We start from the raw sequence: 6,189 nt of genomic DNA, 5'->3' as shown, positions 1-6,189 counted from the left end.
TATGCCCTTGTATCAGCTAGTGTGAGATGCTGAAATAGCAGGCCTTGAAGGAAAACATACATAAAATAACATAGTCGTCAAACCTGCCTCGTGATTTTGGGAGGCTAGCTAGCATCTCGGACCGGCCACCAAAAATCATTAGGCAGGCAGATGAGGTAGCTATCTCAGCTTCCCTGTCAATGGATCAGGTCGGACACGGGCTTGTCTGCCTTGCTCAGTTACCATAACAGTGCTATTTGTAAAGTGCTCTGACAACAGAAAGCACCAACTACAGCTAGTAACACTCAGCAGCGGTGCTGGGGGCCAGAGTCGCCGGTGCCCAGCCTTGGCAGGAGAGAATAAGGGAAAGACGACTGGAAGAAAAATGAGACCGAGTGGTAGAAAGGCAGGGGACTCGTGGAGCGGCAAAGGAGATGGGAGGAAGAAAAGGCAAGAGAGGAGACAGCGTTAGGGAAGAGAAGCAGAGATGTGAGAAAGAAAAAGTAGCAGAAAACCATAATGAAAGAGAAGGAAAGGGTAAAAAGAATATGAAAGCGGATTTAACCAGAAAGAGTCTTTCTGGTTATTGCCACGGGAAGGGGAGCGATGAGTCAGGTCAGGCGTGCAGCTGCGCAGCGGCAGGGGACGGCAGGGTGCTTCCCCAGGGGGAACCAACTAGCCCTGAGTCATAACGCAGAGAGGGAAGGTGCTGCCCCTCCATCGCCCCACAGCTCCCCGTGCTCCATGGTGACGGCCACCCAGAGGTGGGACCCACAGCTCTCAGCCAGCCGCATGGCTCTGCTGGCCCTGGCTTCTCCCCCCTTCTCCACCCTCTCCTCCTGGCACTCCTCAGCAACCAGCAGTCAGCGCGCTCTCTGTGCGAAACCCTCGCGAAAACTTTCATTGCCCCAAGTTCATGGGTACCCGACTGGCTTTCAACCTTCCCCACTTTTGGTTTCCCCACTTTGATTTCTCCCTAAGTTTTCCTCCAGCCTGAAGTTCAGATTTTAAAATCTGTGGCAATGCTCGAGTGTGACTTCTGTACCTGAGGTACACACGGACATTTGAAAAGACAGCCATTTGGGGTTTGATACTTCCCAATAAAGCAGCTCTTTGAAATGAAGTGTGCCATTTATTCGATTGCAAACTGCTTTTTCCATGGAATTTTTTGAAGCCATTACGTTAATGTCTCCCTTTAAAGAGGAGACAACTCTTGTGCTTCCCTGGGTTTTTTGTTCCTGACTGCTCCATTTGCAGTGAGCAACCCTCCAATTTTTCTTTTCTTTTTGCAAAAATAGATCATTAAAAAAATTGGAAGCAAATAATGAAAATTGGTCCAGAGAGTTTCATGTTCTGTTATGAGTTTTCCACATGTGTCAATCTGCTCTGCCTCTGCACACCCTCAGCACCGGGCAGGGAGGGAGGACAGGCATTTGAAGGAAGATGACCTCCCTTTAGAAGAATGGACAAAAATACTACTTGCCACCTGCTGGCACTTTCTGAAGGAGCTCGGTATGTTTTCCACCACAACATTCTCCATACCATGCACCTGTAGAACCTGAAGCACAGACCAAGTGAGTGGATCCCACTGTGCTTTCAGCAGAGCCGGGATGCAGGTGTCACCTCCTGATTTCCCTGCCCTCTGCAGCTCTTCCTGCCCTGTCAGTCCTGGCAGTGGGTGACCTGCTGGGTTTTGGTAAGGTCACCATAAAAATGAAACAAAGATGGTAAGAAAGAGTGAGTGAACATTTCTACAGATTTAAGGAGAGACTCTGCTGTAGTTTTGTAAGAGGATCTCATCTATCTCTTTAATAAGTAAAGAATTTGGGTGACACAGGACCTTCTTGTCTCCACTGGAGGACATTTTTTCCCCAGGGAACCTGAAGCTTAGTTATTAAAAATGAAAATCTGTCTCAGCCTTTCAACTCAGTTCTTGGAAACACCAGCTTTTAAAAAGGGGAGAGTTAAAAAGGAGCCAAACCAAGGGACCCTTTTCAGATAAAGCTCTCCTGCGATCCTGGTACCAGGACGGCTGCACTCGACTGCGCGGAGGAGAAGAGGTGAGCTATGATGCTTGTTACATGTCACACAGCACATGCTGCGTTTTCCTCTCAGCTGCTGCCTACCCGGAGCGCTGAGACGCATGTTCACAGTTCAAACCCAAAGAAATCCCTATTCCCAAAACTGCCCGGTGCAGCTCCCCAGGCTGGTGTGGGAAACGGGTTTGCAGGAGCATTAGAGGTACTGGGATGAACTGGTGAACTATCACTTGCAAACATTCCTTCAGGAAAATTGCAAGGCGTCCTGTTCTGCCAAGTTATTTTCAGACTGGTTTTCCAGGTTTTGAGATTTTTTTCAGGAAGTTGTTTTTTTTTTCCTACCCAAGCTGTAAAACCTATCCTCTCTAGTTTTACTGGAATTTGGGAGTGATTTGCCACTGGATTCACTGGGAGAAGAATAAGGTCCTCAGTTTTCTGTTAGTCCTCATGACTCTACATAAAAAAACACTACATTTAGAATGAATAGAGTGAAAACAAAAAGTCAAGGAAGCAAAAGGAAATTTTTCTACAAAAAGTGGATTTATTTTGCCTTCATAGCAATTTTTAACTTCTGTTTTATAAGAAAGCTTGCAATACAAGGAGAGTTTACTAATATCATTAACTGAAGATAATAAAGACAAACATCAAAAAGTACTTTCAGAATATTCTGTGAGTGGTGAAATAGAGGACGTAGATTTACATACAAAAATAGAGGGCCTGAATTTACAAACAACGGAGCCCCCAGCCAAAAACTCTGGTCAAAGGTATTCTGAGTATTGAATATTCAACATTCTGTAAGCTCTTTATGAAACTGATAGGAAAACCTATGATTGGAGCAATAAATTTAAGTTCTTTTCATATTATTTTATCCTATATGTTCAATAATTTTTTAATATATTTTTTAATAAATTAATAAAAATGTGAAGCGCTCAGCAGCTTCCAGCACTAAATGTTCCTTTTGAACTACTGGCAGAATTAGGCAATTCTGCTTTTATTCCTACTTTTACTTTCTATCTTTGGTTTAAATTTTATTGCACCCCGGACTTAACGTTCCACTGTGCTGAACACCCTCAACGGTCCCGTATTGCAACAGAAAACATAAACAAAACACTCAGAGCTAGGGGTCAAGTTTTTCTGCTTTCTTGTCACATTCAGGATAGTCAAGCTCTATCTTTCCACCATTTTCCATCCCAATACGAATGTTCTTGAGGTCAAACCTCAAGACATAACACTGAGCATTTACCAAAATAAATGCAATACTCTGCTGGTTCCAGCCAAAGGTCCATGTAGCCCAACGTGCAGTCTTTGGCAATTCTTTGCCAAAACACATGATGCACTAATGCTATGTTCCTCTTCTGTAAAATGGGAAGGGTAATACATCTGTATTCTGACAGAAGCACATGCGATATACTTTTTTAGGACCTGATTCTGCAAGGACTTCTCTATTTTGTATCCTCTGAGCAGCACTGAGAATAATAAAAGATCAGGGAATTTAGAATCTGTGTATGTATGTGCCCCAAGATAGGGCGGATTATTGTCATTAGTTAAAAAAAAAAAGGGGGGGGGGAATAAACTGGGGAATTTTTAAAAAATGTAATAAAAAGGTATCACTTTGATTTTTTGAACTTGTTATTTCAAAAAAAATTTCCACCCAAGCTGATTTGCACTGGTACAGGTTGCCCAGGCAGGTTGTGGAGTCTCCACCCTCGGAGATATTCAAAAGTCATCTGGACACGGTCCTGGGCAAACCAGCTCTAGGTGGCCCTCCCTGAGCAGGGGGGTAGACAAGATGACCTCCAGAGCTCCCTTCCAGCCTCAGCCACTCCGCGATTCTGTGATAACAGAGTTCGAGGCAAATAGTCTTATACAGGCAGGGAGCCCTTGCAGGCAGTGAAGAGCATGGTGACAAGCCTCGAGGTTATACATTAGCCAGCTGTGACATTTAACAGCACCATTAACTTTTCATGCAGTGATACAGGGGAAATCCCTAATTCTGCCCGGCACAGAGTCTGTCTGGTGAGTCCTGAGGATCTTCCGTGTCCGTTACCAGTCACACTCAAAAAATGTTCTTGGTATTTTAGAGTCAGATCTCACCGCTCTGAAGTCAGATTTCCTTTGCCTTTGGCAAGGAGTGGATCGGGCCTTTACAGAATGAAGCTGTAATTCTGTAAACATTATATACAGATTTACTTTCATATCTAGCATAGTCCCCTTATGAAATCCCAGTAGCAGAGTCAAACATCTGAGGGAGTTTATGCCGCAGGAGTTAGTCCGGAATACAAGAGGGAAACACATGACAAAGGAAGGAGAAGCAAACTCGTGAGAATGAGATGGGAAAAGCCAGAAGAGACAGGGTAGGAGTACAGAATCAGGAGGAAAAGTCAGGCAATGGAAGAAATCCAGAGATAAGGAAAAAAAATAATCAAGTTAATTTAACATTACCAATGAAATGCATGAGAACAAATTTTTTTTTTGTCTCTTTTTTTTAATAGAAGGGAAGAGAAATCTTCATGGGAGCTTTCTCCTAAATCATTAGCATGCTGTGGAAATTCTGTTCTGTGCAAAGCCTCTGTAGAACCAGACAGTTCCTTCGAGAAAGTGAAATTGCACAGGAAGTCTTCGTGAGAGGAGAGGACAGAAAGAAAGAAAAGGCAGGGAGGAAAAATCCAGTATGACCCCCGCACACAAGAGCACGTTCAGTGATGTACAGAAATGTGCACACCTTGAGCTCGGTTGTCAGCGGCTCCTTCAGCCCGTTGTCTCTAAGGCCACGAGCAAATTTGCAGGGCTGACAGTAGAAACACTGACTGGAAAATGCAAACTCCTGTCTTCAGTTTTTGCAGTAGGAATCAAGGGTGCTAGATGATGAAGCATTTTCCCAAGGCGGTGCCATTATCTGGGGAGAAAAGAGTGTTTCCATTTTGGTTTCAGAAAAGTCAAAAGGAGCAACCCCGGCGAGCCTTCTTAAAATTTGCTGCTCCCTTCAGAAAAAAACCCCCACAGCAATATCCTCTCACTACTATTTATGATCAGAAAGTGATCCTGCTCCCAAATACACCTTTTAAAATGTGCAACATTCTCCTACCAGCACTGGGTGCTGACCCCGGTGAGCCCTTCGGTCAGGACGGAGGCCAGCCTCCTCCATGAGGACTTCTCGCGTGAGCAACGCGCAGGGGCACTCAAAACCTGACATTCAAGCTGGGCTTTTTCTGCCTCACACCACAACAGTAAAACGTGGCACAACACAGTTAGCAGGTCTGTTGATATGTGTGGGGGCAGAAGGCAGTGCTTTCCACTCCTCAGCACTCAGATTGAGCCCAAAAAATCATCAAATTGACCAAATGTCCTTAAGATAACAAAATAAACAGAATCAGCCCCGAGCATTTCTCTTGTTTGTCCTTTGCTCTATGATCCAGGAGGCTACCCTTAATTTCCCTATCCCAACCATGAGAGCTAGAAAAATAGAAAAATAGAAATGAAAACTGAGCTCATGAGACAGGACTACCCCCACCAAAGTCAAGTTGGCCCTGTGTGGGTTTCGGAGCCCACCCAGGCAGAGCAGCTTGCAAGACCTGTGCCTGAGATCACAATGCACTCTGCAATTACAGCACAATGCTGACAATAGCATTTTGTCAGTAAAATAAGAAGAAATAGTTCTGAAGACACATTGGGGATATGGTGGGGGGGGGGGGCAAACTAAATAAAGCAGCAATTTTGTTCGCTAGTTTTTTGAGCGGTAGAGGAGGCTGACAGAAGGGTTATAGGATGGCACGGTATTTCCCTCCCCAGATGTCACCAGGACACTACTGCACGTGATTTAAGATTAATCTCTTGAATCAAAATGCCACCATGTACACTAATGAGCAAAAACTCTCTAGCAGAGTATCTGTCCCTGGGGCTCCCACTCCCAGGTAAGAAGCTTGTCTCCACGCTATTGTAGAAACTCTCTCAGCAGAGTGCGGTAAGGTTGGTGGTATAACTTGCCCCCGGTTCACAATTTTCCATTTCAGACTTGCTGTCTCTGTCTTGGTTTCGGTCTATTTACTCGGAGCCATTTCTTAACAATGTCTAATTTCCTCAAGGAATCCCTCTGAGTCCCCTCTCTTAGAAAGGCTGCCATATCTTTTTTTTTAATCACTGAAAGGCACAAATATCCTTCCTGAGCTCCCTT

Source organism: Rissa tridactyla, chromosome 4, assembly GCF_028500815.1.
Source record: "Rissa tridactyla isolate bRisTri1 chromosome 4, bRisTri1.patW.cur.20221130, whole genome shotgun sequence".
In the NCBI taxonomy this organism is placed as follows: Eukaryota; Metazoa; Chordata; class Aves; order Charadriiformes; family Laridae; genus Rissa; species Rissa tridactyla.
This window is presented reverse-complemented; position numbering follows the sequence as displayed.